This window comes from Pimephales promelas, chromosome 2, assembly GCF_988280905.1.
Source record: "Pimephales promelas chromosome 2, fPimPro1.hap1.1, whole genome shotgun sequence".
NCBI lineage: Eukaryota > Metazoa > Chordata > Actinopteri > Cypriniformes > Leuciscidae > Pimephales > Pimephales promelas.
The window spans coordinates 28211244-28224025 of NC_142770.1; the positions used below are offsets into that span (position 1 = coordinate 28211244).

A 12782-nucleotide genomic window follows, 5' to 3' on the forward strand; every position below is an offset into this window, starting at 1 on the left:
AAAGTGTTCAATGAAAGAAATGTAGTGGTCTTGTGTGGCAGACGGTGATAATGGAGCTAGTGTGAGTGGGTGTTGTAGGTGATCATGTGCTATACTAGCCTGGGTAGAATTGTGGTGTAAAAACAAGACAAAAAGGAACCCCTGTTCCTCTGTCGGTTTAACATCTGATCCGTCCACTATTCGGGGACGGCGCATTATGTACATTTATGGCTCATGGAGCCGGATGCGGAGCGTGCAAAAAAAAAAAAAAAAAGCCCCTTTTTTGACTGGCAAACCGCTGGTGAGGATTGGGGAGAGGGACAGGGTGCTTCTGACTGAAGGCCTGGGAATTCATACTTACCTGGCAGGGGAGACACCATGATCAGGAAGGTGGTTCACCCAGGGCGAGGCTCGGCCATTGCACTCTGGGTTGTGCTGACCCCTGCGAATTCCCCAAATGTGGGAATCTCGACTGCATAATTTATGGTAGTGGGGGACTGCGTTCGCGCTCTCCCCTGGACAACACTGGTTAAAAGGGCAGATTGTTAAAGCTCCCCTTGAGGTTCTTTTGTTTTGTTTTTTTTCTCCACTTCTTCAATATCCAGAGGCAGTCCAGAGAGTTGAACTGCGGCGGTTGCTCGAGAGATACGAAACAGTCTAGGACCGGTCTGTGTGAGGAGGGTTTTCTTTTTTCTCCTCAATTCTTCAAATAGTCTCCAATATTTGACGGACGACTTAGTTCACAGCAGTTGTCCTGGAGGCAAAGTTGTTCGGAATGAGGAGTTCTATCATGTGGTATGAAAACATTGTGCACGTGTGAAACGTCACGTGATACACAGCCACCCATGTTGTGTTTTTTTCTGTTTACAGCGCCACCAAGTGGCCAGTCGCCGCATTCCTCTTCACGTGACCACGGGCTGAGCCCGTACACAGGTGTACCGAGTTGGGTGCAATTGTCTCATTCCGTTGGAGAGTTATAGCCGTTCAAGTAAAGCCCGCCTCGCCCACCCCCAACGTTTTGGCGTACCGTCGCCAACGTGGATGGAAATTCCAACTGTTTCCCGATCCCTGTTGGCAGTCAGACTCCAGAGAATCTTTCTGCACCGGTTTGGGTCAGATCGGGCAAAAAACCTAGGACTAGTGTGCAAAAGTAGGTTTTTCAGAAAATCCAAAATACCCGAAAATCTCGCCAGCGCGACCACCCAATCCGAGGCATGCATCTTGTTCGGCTCGAGCCAAGGATTCCGGTGATGTAAGACACTTGGGTCTGCGACCGACGGTCGAGGAGTTACGAGCCATTTCGTACTTTTGATCGCTGCAGCGCCACCTTGGGGCCGATCGGGGCGAGCCTTGGTGAGGTTGTAGTACCGGGCCGGTCCTACCATCCCTCAGAGTTTCAAGTCTCTACCACGGACGCTTTGGTCTGCCCGCTCACTTTTAAGGCGGAATGTTGATGATCCAAAATCCCAGGTTGCACTCCAGAGTGTCTTTGCTGTGCACTCTGTTGTGATCCATTTTCGGTGTCAACCAATCTGAGCTGAGCTTGTTTGCCGGCGACCTTAGACCCTCTCGCCGCGGCCCAGGTGGGCGTGGCCTTTGCCGGCTCCCCCGCCTCGGCGTCGCTGCGTCATCGCTTCTCGGCCTTTTGGCTAAGATCAAGTGTAGTATCTGTTCTTATCAGTTTAATATCTGATACGTGCCCTACCCGGGCACCACATATTAAATTGATTTTTGGTCCTGGGAGATGGAATAGGGGCTTGCTCCGTCCACTCCACGCATCGACCCGGTATTGCAGTACTTCTGGGAACGGTGCACCCTCCTAAAGTGTTCAATGAAAGAAATGTAGTGGTCTTGTGTGGCAGACGGTGATAATGGAGCTAGTGTGAGTGGGTGTTGTAGGTGATCATGTGCTATACTAGCCTGGGTAGAATTGTGGTGTAAAAACAAGACAAAAAGGAACCCCTGTTCCTCTGTCGGTTTAACATCTGATCCGTCCACTATTCGGGGACGGCGCATTATGTACATTTATGGCTCATGGAGCCGGATGCGGAGCGTGCAAAAAAAAAAAAAAAAAGCCCCTTTTTTGACTGGCAAACCGCTGGTGAGGATTGGGGAGAGGGACAGGGTGCTTCTGACTGAAGGCCTGGGAATTCATACTTACCTGGCAGGGGAGACACCATGATCAGGAAGGTGGTTCACCCAGGGCGAGGCTCGGCCATTGCACTCTGGGTTGTGCTGACCCCTGCGAATTCCCCAAATGTGGGAATCTCGACTGCATAATTTATGGTAGTGGGGGACTGCGTTCGCGCTCTCCCCTGGACAACACTGGTTAAAAGGGCAGATTGTTAAAGCTCCACTTGAGGTTCTTTTGTTTTGTTTTTTTTCTCCACTTCTTCAATATCCAGAGGCAGTCCAGAGAGTTGAACTGCGGCGGTTGCTCGAGAGATACGAAACAGTCTAGGACCGGTCTGTGTGAGGAGGGTTTTCTTTTTTCTCCTCAATTCTTCAAATAGTCTCCAATATTTGACGGACGACTTAGTTCACAGCAGTTGTCCTGGAGGCAAAGTTGTTCGGAATGAGGAGTTCTATCATGTGGTATGAAAACATTGTGCACGTGTGAAACGTCACGTGATACACAGCCACCCATGTTGTGTTTTTTTCTGTTTACAGCGCCACCAAGTGGCCAGTCGCCGCATTCCTCTTCACGTGACCACGGGCTGAGCCCGTACACAGGTGTACCGAGTTGGGTGCAATTGTCTCATTCCGTTGGAGAGTTATAGCCGTTCAAGTAAAGCCCGCCTCGCCCACCCCCAACGTTTTGGCGTACCGTCGCCAACGTGGATGGAAATTCCAACTGTTTCCCGATCCCTGTTGGCAGTCAGACTCCAGAGAATCTTTCTGCACCGGTTTGGGTCAGATCGGGCAAAAAACCTAGGACTAGTGTGCAAAAGTAGGTTTTTCAGAAAATCCAAAATACCCGAAAATCTCGCCAGCGCGACCACCCAATCCGAGGCATGCATCTTGTTCGGCTCGAGCCAAGGATTCCGGTGATGTAAGACACTTGGGTCTGCGACCGACGGTCGAGGAGTTACGAGCCATTTCGTACTTTTGATCGCTGCAGCGCCACCTTGGGGCCGATCGGGGCGAGCCTTGGTGAGGTTGTAGTACCGGGCCGGTCCTACCATCCCTCAGAGTTTCAAGTCTCTACCACGGACGCTTTGGTCTGCCCGCTCACTTTTAAGGCGGAATGTTGATGATCCAAAATCCCAGGTTGCACTCCAGAGTGTCTTTGCTGTGCACTCTGTTGTGATCCATTTTCGGTGTCAACCAATCTGAGCTGAGCTTGTTTGCCGGCGACCTTAGACCCTCTCGCCGCGGCCCAGGTGGGCGTGGCCTTTGCCGGCTCCCCCGCCTCGGCGTCGCTGCGTCATCGCTTCTCGGCCTTTTGGCTAAGATCAAGTGTAGTATCTGTTCTTATCAGTTTAATATCTGATACGTGCCCTACCCGGGCACCACATATTAAATTGATTTTTGGTCCTGGGAGATGGAATAGGGGCTTGCTCCGTCCACTCCACGCATCGACCCGGTATTGCAGTACTTCTGGGAACGGTGCACCCTCCTAAAGTGTTCAATGAAAGAAATGTAGTGGTCTTGTGTGGCAGACGGTGATAATGGAGCTAGTGTGAGTGGGTGTTGTAGGTGATCATGTGCTATACTAGCCTGGGTAGAATTGTGGTGTAAAAACAAGACAAAAAGGAACCCCTGTTCCTCTGTCGGTTTAACATCTGATCCGTCCACTATTCGGGGACGGCGCATTATGTACATTTATGGCTCATGGAGCCGGATGCGGAGCGTGCAAAAAAAAAAAAAAAAAGCCCCTTTTTTGACTGGCAAACCGCTGGTGAGGATTGGGGAGAGGGACAGGGTGCTTCTGACTGAAGGCCTGGGAATTCATACTTACCTGGCAGGGGAGACACCATGATCAGGAAGGTGGTTCACCCAGGGCGAGGCTCGGCCATTGCACTCTGGGTTGTGCTGACCCCTGCGAATTCCCCAAATGTGGGAATCTCGACTGCATAATTTATGGTAGTGGGGGACTGCGTTCGCGCTCTCCCCTGGACAACACTGGTTAAAAGGGCAGATTGTTAAAGCTCCCCTTGAGGTTCTTTTGTTTTGTTTTTTTTCTCCACTTCTTCAATATCCAGAGGCAGTCCAGAGAGTTGAACTGCGGCGGTTGCTCGAGAGATACGAAACAGTCTAGGACCGGTCTGTGTGAGGAGGGTTTTCTTTTTTCTCCTCAATTCTTCAAATAGTCTCCAATATTTGACGGACGACTTAGTTCACAGCAGTTGTCCTGGAGGCAAAGTTGTTCGGAATGAGGAGTTCTATCATGTGGTATGAAAACATTGTGCACGTGTGAAACGTCACGTGATACACAGCCACCCATGTTGTGTTTTTTTCTGTTTACAGCGCCACCAAGTGGCCAGTCGCCGCATTCCTCTTCACGTGACCACGGGCTGAGCCCGTACACAGGTGTACCGAGTTGGGTGCAATTGTCTCATTCCGTTGGAGAGTTATAGCCGTTCAAGTAAAGCCCGCCTCGCCCACCCCCAACGTTTTGGCGTACCGTCGCCAACGTGGATGGAAATTCCAACTGTTTCCCGATCCCTGTTGGCAGTCAGACTCCAGAGAATCTTTCTGCACCGGTTTGGGTCAGATCGGGCAAAAAACCTAGGACTAGTGTGCAAAAGTAGGTTTTTCAGAAAATCCAAAATACCCGAAAATCTCGCCAGCGCGACCACCCAATCCGAGGCATGCATCTTGTTCGGCTCGAGCCAAGGATTCCGGTGATGTAAGACACTTGGGTCTGCGACCGACGGTCGAGGAGTTACGAGCCATTTCGTACTTTTGATCGCTGCAGCGCCACCTTGGGGCCGATCGGGGCGAGCCTTGGTGAGGTTGTAGTACCGGGCCGGTCCTACCATCCCTCAGAGTTTCAAGTCTCTACCACGGACGCTTTGGTCTGCCCGCTCACTTTTAAGGCGGAATGTTGATGATCCAAAATCCCAGGTTGCACTCCAGAGTGTCTTTGCTGTGCACTCTGTTGTGATCCATTTTCGGTGTCAACCAATCTGAGCTGAGCTTGTTTGCCGGCGACCTTAGACCCTCTCGCCGCGGCCCAGGTGGGCGTGGCCTTTGCCGGCTCCCCCGCCTCGGCGTCGCTGCGTCATCGCTTCTCGGCCTTTTGGCTAAGATCAAGTGTAGTATCTGTTCTTATCAGTTTAATATCTGATACGTGCCCTACCCGGGCACCACATATTAAATTGATTTTTGGTCCTGGGAGATGGAATAGGGGCTTGCTCCGTCCACTCCACGCATCGACCCGGTATTGCAGTACTTCTGGGAACGGTGCACCCTCCTAAAGTGTTCAATGAAAGAAATGTAGTGGTCTTGTGTGGCAGACGGTGATAATGGAGCTAGTGTGAGTGGGTGTTGTAGGTGATCATGTGCTATACTAGCCTGGGTAGAATTGTGGTGTAAAAACAAGACAAAAAGGAACCCCTGTTCCTCTGTCGGTTTAACATCTGATCCGTCCACTATTCGGGGACGGCGCATTATGTACATTTATGGCTCATGGAGCCGGATGCGGAGCGTGCAAAAAAAAAAAAAAAAAGCCCCTTTTTTGACTGGCAAACCGCTGGTGAGGATTGGGGAGAGGGACAGGGTGCTTCTGACTGAAGGCCTGGGAATTCATACTTACCTGGCAGGGGAGACACCATGATCAGGAAGGTGGTTCACCCAGGGCGAGGCTCGGCCATTGCACTCTGGGTTGTGCTGACCCCTGCGAATTCCCCAAATGTGGGAATCTCGACTGCATAATTTATGGTAGTGGGGGACTGCGTTCGCGCTCTCCCCTGGACAACACTGGTTAAAAGGGCAGATTGTTAAAGCTCCCCTTGAGGTTCTTTTGTTTTGTTTTTTTTCTCCACTTCTTCAATATCCAGAGGCAGTCCAGAGAGTTGAACTGCGGCGGTTGCTCGAGAGATACGAAACAGTCTAGGACCGGTCTGTGTGAGGAGGGTTTTCTTTTTTCTCCTCAATTCTTCAAATAGTCTCCAATATTTGACGGACGACTTAGTTCACAGCAGTTGTCCTGGAGGCAAAGTTGTTCGGAATGAGGAGTTCTATCATGTGGTATGAAAACATTGTGCACGTGTGAAACGTCACGTGATACACAGCCACCCATGTTGTGTTTTTTTCTGTTTACAGCGCCACCAAGTGGCCAGTCGCCGCATTCCTCTTCACGTGACCACGGGCTGAGCCCGTACACAGGTGTACCGAGTTGGGTGCAATTGTCTCATTCCGTTGGAGAGTTATAGCCGTTCAAGTAAAGCCCGCCTCGCCCACCCCCAACGTTTTGGCGTACCGTCGCCAACGTGGATGGAAATTCCAACTGTTTCCCGATCCCTGTTGGCAGTCAGACTCCAGAGAATCTTTCTGCACCGGTTTGGGTCAGATCGGGCAAAAAACCTAGGACTAGTGTGCAAAAGTAGGTTTTTCAGAAAATCCAAAATACCCGAAAATCTCGCCAGCGCGACCACCCAATCCGAGGCATGCATCTTGTTCGGCTCGAGCCAAGGATTCCGGTGATGTAAGACACTTGGGTCTGCGACCGACGGTCGAGGAGTTACGAGCCATTTCGTACTTTTGATCGCTGCAGCGCCACCTTGGGGCCGATCGGGGCGAGCCTTGGTGAGGTTGTAGTACCGGGCCGGTCCTACCATCCCTCAGAGTTTCAAGTCTCTACCACGGACGCTTTGGTCTGCCCGCTCACTTTTAAGGCGGAATGTTGATGATCCAAAATCCCAGGTTGCACTCCAGAGTGTCTTTGCTGTGCACTCTGTTGTGATCCATTTTCGGTGTCAACCAATCTGAGCTGAGCTTGTTTGCCGGCGACCTTAGACCCTCTCGCCGCGGCCCAGGTGGGCGTGGCCTTTGCCGGCTCCCCCGCCTCGGCGTCGCTGCGTCATCGCTTCTCGGCCTTTTGGCTAAGATCAAGTGTAGTATCTGTTCTTATCAGTTTAATATCTGATACGTGCCCTACCCGGGCACCACATATTAAATTGATTTTTGGTCCTGGGAGATGGAATAGGGGCTTGCTCCGTCCACTCCACGCATCGACCCGGTATTGCAGTACTTCTGGGAACGGTGCACCCTCCTAAAGTGTTCAATGAAAGAAATGTAGTGGTCTTGTGTGGCAGACGGTGATAATGGAGCTAGTGTGAGTGGGTGTTGTAGGTGATCATGTGCTATACTAGCCTGGGTAGAATTGTGGTGTAAAAACAAGACAAAAAGGAACCCCTGTTCCTCTGTCGGTTTAACATCTGATCCGTCCACTATTCGGGGACGGCGCATTATGTACATTTATGGCTCATGGAGCCGGATGCGGAGCGTGCAAAAAAAAAAAAAAAAAGCCCCTTTTTTGACTGGCAAACCGCTGGTGAGGATTGGGGAGAGGGACAGGGTGCTTCTGACTGAAGGCCTGGGAATTCATACTTACCTGGCAGGGGAGACACCATGATCAGGAAGGTGGTTCACCCAGGGCGAGGCTCGGCCATTGCACTCTGGGTTGTGCTGACCCCTGCGAATTCCCCAAATGTGGGAATCTCGACTGCATAATTTATGGTAGTGGGGGACTGCGTTCGCGCTCTCCCCTGGACAACACTGGTTAAAAGGGCAGATTGTTAAAGCTCCCCTTGAGGTTCTTTTGTTTTGTTTTTTTTCTCCACTTCTTCAATATCCAGAGGCAGTCCAGAGAGTTGAACTGCGGCGGTTGCTCGAGAGATACGAAACAGTCTAGGACCGGTCTGTGTGAGGAGGGTTTTCTTTTTTCTCCTCAATTCTTCAAATAGTCTCCAATATTTGACGGACGACTTAGTTCACAGCAGTTGTCCTGGAGGCAAAGTTGTTCGGAATGAGGAGTTCTATCATGTGGTATGAAAACATTGTGCACGTGTGAAACGTCACGTGATACACAGCCACCCATGTTGTGTTTTTTTCTGTTTACAGCGCCACCAAGTGGCCAGTCGCCGCATTCCTCTTCACGTGACCACGGGCTGAGCCCGTACACAGGTGTACCGAGTTGGGTGCAATTGTCTCATTCCGTTGGAGAGTTATAGCCGTTCAAGTAAAGCCCGCCTCGCCCACCCCCAACGTTTTGGCGTACCGTCGCCAACGTGGATGGAAATTCCAACTGTTTCCCGATCCCTGTTGGCAGTCAGACTCCAGAGAATCTTTCTGCACCGGTTTGGGTCAGATCGGGCAAAAAACCTAGGACTAGTGTGCAAAAGTAGGTTTTTCAGAAAATCCAAAATACCCGAAAATCTCGCCAGCGCGACCACCCAATCCGAGGCATGCATCTTGTTCGGCTCGAGCCAAGGATTCCGGTGATGTAAGACACTTGGGTCTGCGACCGACGGTCGAGGAGTTACGAGCCATTTCGTACTTTTGATCGCTGCAGCGCCACCTTGGGGCCGATCGGGGCGAGCCTTGGTGAGGTTGTAGTACCGGGCCGGTCCTACCATCCCTCAGAGTTTCAAGTCTCTACCACGGACGCTTTGGTCTGCCCGCTCACTTTTAAGGCGGAATGTTGATGATCCAAAATCCCAGGTTGCACTCCAGAGTGTCTTTGCTGTGCACTCTGTTGTGATCCATTTTCGGTGTCAACCAATCTGAGCTGAGCTTGTTTGCCGGCGACCTTAGACCCTCTCGCCGCGGCCCAGGTGGGCGTGGCCTTTGCCGGCTCCCCCGCCTCGGCGTCGCTGCGTCATCGCTTCTCGGCCTTTTGGCTAAGATCAAGTGTAGTATCTGTTCTTATCAGTTTAATATCTGATACGTGCCCTACCCGGGCACCACATATTAAATTGATTTTTGGTCCTGGGAGATGGAATAGGGGCTTGCTCCGTCCACTCCACGCATCGACCCGGTATTGCAGTACTTCTGGGAACGGTGCACCCTCCTAAAGTGTTCAATGAAAGAAATGTAGTGGTCTTGTGTGGCAGACGGTGATAATGGAGCTAGTGTGAGTGGGTGTTGTAGGTGATCATGTGCTATACTAGCCTGGGTAGAATTGTGGTGTAAAAACAAGACAAAAAGGAACCCCTGTTCCTCTGTCGGTTTAACATCTGATCCGTCCACTATTCGGGGACGGCGCATTATGTACATTTATGGCTCATGGAGCCGGATGCGGAGCGTGCAAAAAAAAAAAAAAAAAGCCCCTTTTTTGACTGGCAAACCGCTGGTGAGGATTGGGGAGAGGGACAGGGTGCTTCTGACTGAAGGCCTGGGAATTCATACTTACCTGGCAGGGGAGACACCATGATCAGGAAGGTGGTTCACCCAGGGCGAGGCTCGGCCATTGCACTCTGGGTTGTGCTGACCCCTGCGAATTCCCCAAATGTGGGAATCTCGACTGCATAATTTATGGTAGTGGGGGACTGCGTTCGCGCTCTCCCCTGGACAACACTGGTTAAAAGGGCAGATTGTTAAAGCTCCCCTTGAGGTTCTTTTGTTTTGTTTTTTTTCTCCACTTCTTCAATATCCAGAGGCAGTCCAGAGAGTTGAACTGCGGCGGTTGCTCGAGAGATACGAAACAGTCTAGGACCGGTCTGTGTGAGGAGGGTTTTCTTTTTTCTCCTCAATTCTTCAAATAGTCTCCAATATTTGACGGACGACTTAGTTCACAGCAGTTGTCCTGGAGGCAAAGTTGTTCGGAATGAGGAGTTCTATCATGTGGTATGAAAACATTGTGCACGTGTGAAACGTCACGTGATACACAGCCACCCATGTTGTGTTTTTTTCTGTTTACAGCGCCACCAAGTGGCCAGTCGCCGCATTCCTCTTCACGTGACCACGGGCTGAGCCCGTACACAGGTGTACCGAGTTGGGTGCAATTGTCTCATTCCGTTGGAGAGTTATAGCCGTTCAAGTAAAGCCCGCCTCGCCCACCCCCAACGTTTTGGCGTACCGTCGCCAACGTGGATGGAAATTCCAACTGTTTCCCGATCCCTGTTGGCAGTCAGACTCCAGAGAATCTTTCTGCACCGGTTTGGGTCAGATCGGGCAAAAAACCTAGGACTAGTGTGCAAAAGTAGGTTTTTCAGAAAATCCAAAATACCCGAAAATCTCGCCAGCGCGACCACCCAATCCGAGGCATGCATCTTGTTCGGCTCGAGCCAAGGATTCCGGTGATGTAAGACACTTGGGTCTGCGACCGACGGTCGAGGAGTTACGAGCCATTTCGTACTTTTGATCGCTGCAGCGCCACCTTGGGGCCGATCGGGGCGAGCCTTGGTGAGGTTGTAGTACCGGGCCGGTCCTACCATCCCTCAGAGTTTCAAGTCTCTACCACGGACGCTTTGGTCTGCCCGCTCACTTTTAAGGCGGAATGTTGATGATCCAAAATCCCAGGTTGCACTCCAGAGTGTCTTTGCTGTGCACTCTGTTGTGATCCATTTTCGGTGTCAACCAATCTGAGCTGAGCTTGTTTGCCGGCGACCTTAGACCCTCTCGCCGCGGCCCAGGTGGGCGTGGCCTTTGCCGGCTCCCCCGCCTCGGCGTCGCTGCGTCATCGCTTCTCGGCCTTTTGGCTAAGATCAAGTGTAGTATCTGTTCTTATCAGTTTAATATCTGATACGTGCCCTACCCGGGCACCACATATTAAATTGATTTTTGGTCCTGGGAGATGGAATAGGGGCTTGCTCCGTCCACTCCACGCATCGACCCGGTATTGCAGTACTTCTGGGAACGGTGCACCCTCCTAAAGTGTTCAATGAAAGAAATGTAGTGGTCTTGTGTGGCAGACGGTGATAATGGAGCTAGTGTGAGTGGGTGTTGTAGGTGATCATGTGCTATACTAGCCTGGGTAGAATTGTGGTGTAAAAACAAGACAAAAAGGAACCCCTGTTCCTCTGTCGGTTTAACATCTGATCCGTCCACTATTCGGGGACGGCGCATTATGTACATTTATGGCTCATGGAGCCGGATGCGGAGCGTGCAAAAAAAAAAAAAAAAAGCCCCTTTTTTGACTGGCAAACCGCTGGTGAGGATTGGGGAGAGGGACAGGGTGCTTCTGACTGAAGGCCTGGGAATTCATACTTACCTGGCAGGGGAGACACCATGATCAGGAAGGTGGTTCACCCAGGGCGAGGCTCGGCCATTGCACTCTGGGTTGTGCTGACCCCTGCGAATTCCCCAAATGTGGGAATCTCGACTGCATAATTTATGGTAGTGGGGGACTGCGTTCGCGCTCTCCCCTGGACAACACTGGTTAAAAGGGCAGATTGTTAAAGCTCCACTTGAGGTTCTTTTGTTTTGTTTTTTTTCTCCACTTCTTCAATATCCAGAGGCAGTCCAGAGAGTTGAACTGCGGCGGTTGCTCGAGAGATACGAAACAGTCTAGGACCGGTCTGTGTGAGGAGGGTTTTCTTTTTTCTCCTCAATTCTTCAAATAGTCTCCAATATTTGACGGACGACTTAGTTCACAGCAGTTGTCCTGGAGGCAAAGTTGTTCGGAATGAGGAGTTCTATCATGTGGTATGAAAACATTGTGCACGTGTGAAACGTCACGTGATACACAGCCACCCATGTTGTGTTTTTTTCTGTTTACAGCGCCACCAAGTGGCCAGTCGCCGCATTCCTCTTCACGTGACCACGGGCTGAGCCCGTACACAGGTGTACCGAGTTGGGTGCAATTGTCTCATTCCGTTGGAGAGTTATAGCCGTTCAAGTAAAGCCCGCCTCGCCCACCCCCAACGTTTTGGCGTACCGTCGCCAACGTGGATGGAAATTCCAACTGTTTCCCGATCCCTGTTGGCAGTCAGACTCCAGAGAATCTTTCTGCACCGGTTTGGGTCAGATCGGGCAAAAAACCTAGGACTAGTGTGCAAAAGTAGGTTTTTCAGAAAATCCAAAATACCCGAAAATCTCGCCAGCGCGACCACCCAATCCGAGGCATGCATCTTGTTCGGCTCGAGCCAAGGATTCCGGTGATGTAAGACACTTGGGTCTGCGACCGACGGTCGAGGAGTTACGAGCCATTTCGTACTTTTGATCGCTGCAGCGCCACCTTGGGGCCGATCGGGGCGAGCCTTGGTGAGGTTGTAGTACCGGGCCGGTCCTACCATCCCTCAGAGTTTCAAGTCTCTACCACGGACGCTTTGGTCTGCCCGCTCACTTTTAAGGCGGAATGTTGATGATCCAAAATCCCAGGTTGCACTCCAGAGTGTCTTTGCTGTGCACTCTGTTGTGATCCATTTTCGGTGTCAACCAATCTGAGCTGAGCTTGTTTGCCGGCGACCTTAGACCCTCTCGCCGCGGCCCAGGTGGGCGTGGCCTTTGCCGGCTCCCCCGCCTCGGCGTCGCTGCGTCATCGCTTCTCGGCCTTTTGGCTAAGATCAAGTGTAGTATCTGTTCTTATCAGTTTAATATCTGATACGTGCCCTACCCGGGCACCACATATTAAATTGATTTTTGGTCCTGGGAGATGGAATAGGGGCTTGCTCCGTCCACTCCACGCATCGACCCGGTATTGCAGTACTTCTGGGAACGGTGCACCCTCCTAAAGTGTTCAATGAAAGAAATGTAGTGGTCTTGTGTGGCAGACGGTGATAATGGAGCTAGTGTGAGTGGGTGTTGTAGGTGATCATGTGCTATACTAGCCTGGGTAGAATTGTGGTGTAAAAACAAGACAAAAAGGAACCCCTGTTCCTCTGTCGGTTTAACATCTGATCCGTCCACTATTC

The 12782-nt window shown here is 51.3% G+C and overlaps 14 non-coding genes across 14 annotated transcripts; all 14 read left to right on the forward strand.

Moving 5' to 3' along the window:
* The first annotated feature begins 332 nt into the window (after positions 1 to 332).
* LOC148996393 (U1 spliceosomal RNA) lies at positions 333 to 497 on the forward strand. The gene has a single exon (XR_016150287.1). It is a non-coding gene; the product is annotated as a U1 spliceosomal RNA (small nuclear RNA).
* A 1111-nt stretch (positions 498 to 1608) lies between these two features.
* Positions 1609 to 1799, forward strand: LOC148996394 (U2 spliceosomal RNA). Its single transcript, XR_016148432.1, has one exon. It is a non-coding gene; the product is annotated as a U2 spliceosomal RNA (small nuclear RNA).
* A 333-nt stretch (positions 1800 to 2132) lies between these two features.
* LOC148996395 (U1 spliceosomal RNA) lies at positions 2133 to 2297 on the forward strand. Its single transcript, XR_016150289.1, has one exon. It is a non-coding gene; the product is annotated as a U1 spliceosomal RNA (small nuclear RNA).
* Positions 2298 to 3408: 1111 nt separating this feature from the next.
* Positions 3409 to 3599, forward strand: LOC148996396 (U2 spliceosomal RNA). The gene has a single exon (XR_016148433.1). It is a non-coding gene; the product is annotated as a U2 spliceosomal RNA (small nuclear RNA).
* Positions 3600 to 3932: 333 nt separating this feature from the next.
* Positions 3933 to 4097, forward strand: LOC148996397 (U1 spliceosomal RNA). Its single transcript, XR_016150290.1, has one exon. It is a non-coding gene; the product is annotated as a U1 spliceosomal RNA (small nuclear RNA).
* A 1111-nt stretch (positions 4098 to 5208) lies between these two features.
* Positions 5209 to 5399, forward strand: LOC148996398 (U2 spliceosomal RNA). The gene has a single exon (XR_016148439.1). It is a non-coding gene; the product is annotated as a U2 spliceosomal RNA (small nuclear RNA).
* A 333-nt stretch (positions 5400 to 5732) lies between these two features.
* LOC148996399 (U1 spliceosomal RNA) lies at positions 5733 to 5897 on the forward strand. Its single transcript, XR_016150291.1, has one exon. It is a non-coding gene; the product is annotated as a U1 spliceosomal RNA (small nuclear RNA).
* Positions 5898 to 7008: 1111 nt separating this feature from the next.
* LOC148996400 (U2 spliceosomal RNA) lies at positions 7009 to 7199 on the forward strand. The gene has a single exon (XR_016148442.1). It is a non-coding gene; the product is annotated as a U2 spliceosomal RNA (small nuclear RNA).
* A 333-nt stretch (positions 7200 to 7532) lies between these two features.
* On the forward strand, positions 7533 to 7697 carry LOC148996401 (U1 spliceosomal RNA). The gene has a single exon (XR_016150292.1). It is a non-coding gene; the product is annotated as a U1 spliceosomal RNA (small nuclear RNA).
* Positions 7698 to 8808: 1111 nt separating this feature from the next.
* LOC148996402 (U2 spliceosomal RNA) lies at positions 8809 to 8999 on the forward strand. The gene has a single exon (XR_016148443.1). It is a non-coding gene; the product is annotated as a U2 spliceosomal RNA (small nuclear RNA).
* Positions 9000 to 9332: 333 nt separating this feature from the next.
* On the forward strand, positions 9333 to 9497 carry LOC148996403 (U1 spliceosomal RNA). Its single transcript, XR_016150293.1, has one exon. It is a non-coding gene; the product is annotated as a U1 spliceosomal RNA (small nuclear RNA).
* Positions 9498 to 10608: 1111 nt separating this feature from the next.
* Positions 10609 to 10799, forward strand: LOC148996404 (U2 spliceosomal RNA). The gene has a single exon (XR_016148447.1). It is a non-coding gene; the product is annotated as a U2 spliceosomal RNA (small nuclear RNA).
* Positions 10800 to 11132: 333 nt separating this feature from the next.
* On the forward strand, positions 11133 to 11297 carry LOC148996405 (U1 spliceosomal RNA). Its single transcript, XR_016150294.1, has one exon. It is a non-coding gene; the product is annotated as a U1 spliceosomal RNA (small nuclear RNA).
* A 1111-nt stretch (positions 11298 to 12408) lies between these two features.
* Positions 12409 to 12599, forward strand: LOC148996406 (U2 spliceosomal RNA). The gene has a single exon (XR_016148448.1). It is a non-coding gene; the product is annotated as a U2 spliceosomal RNA (small nuclear RNA).
* Positions 12600 to 12782: the final 183 nt, after the last annotated feature.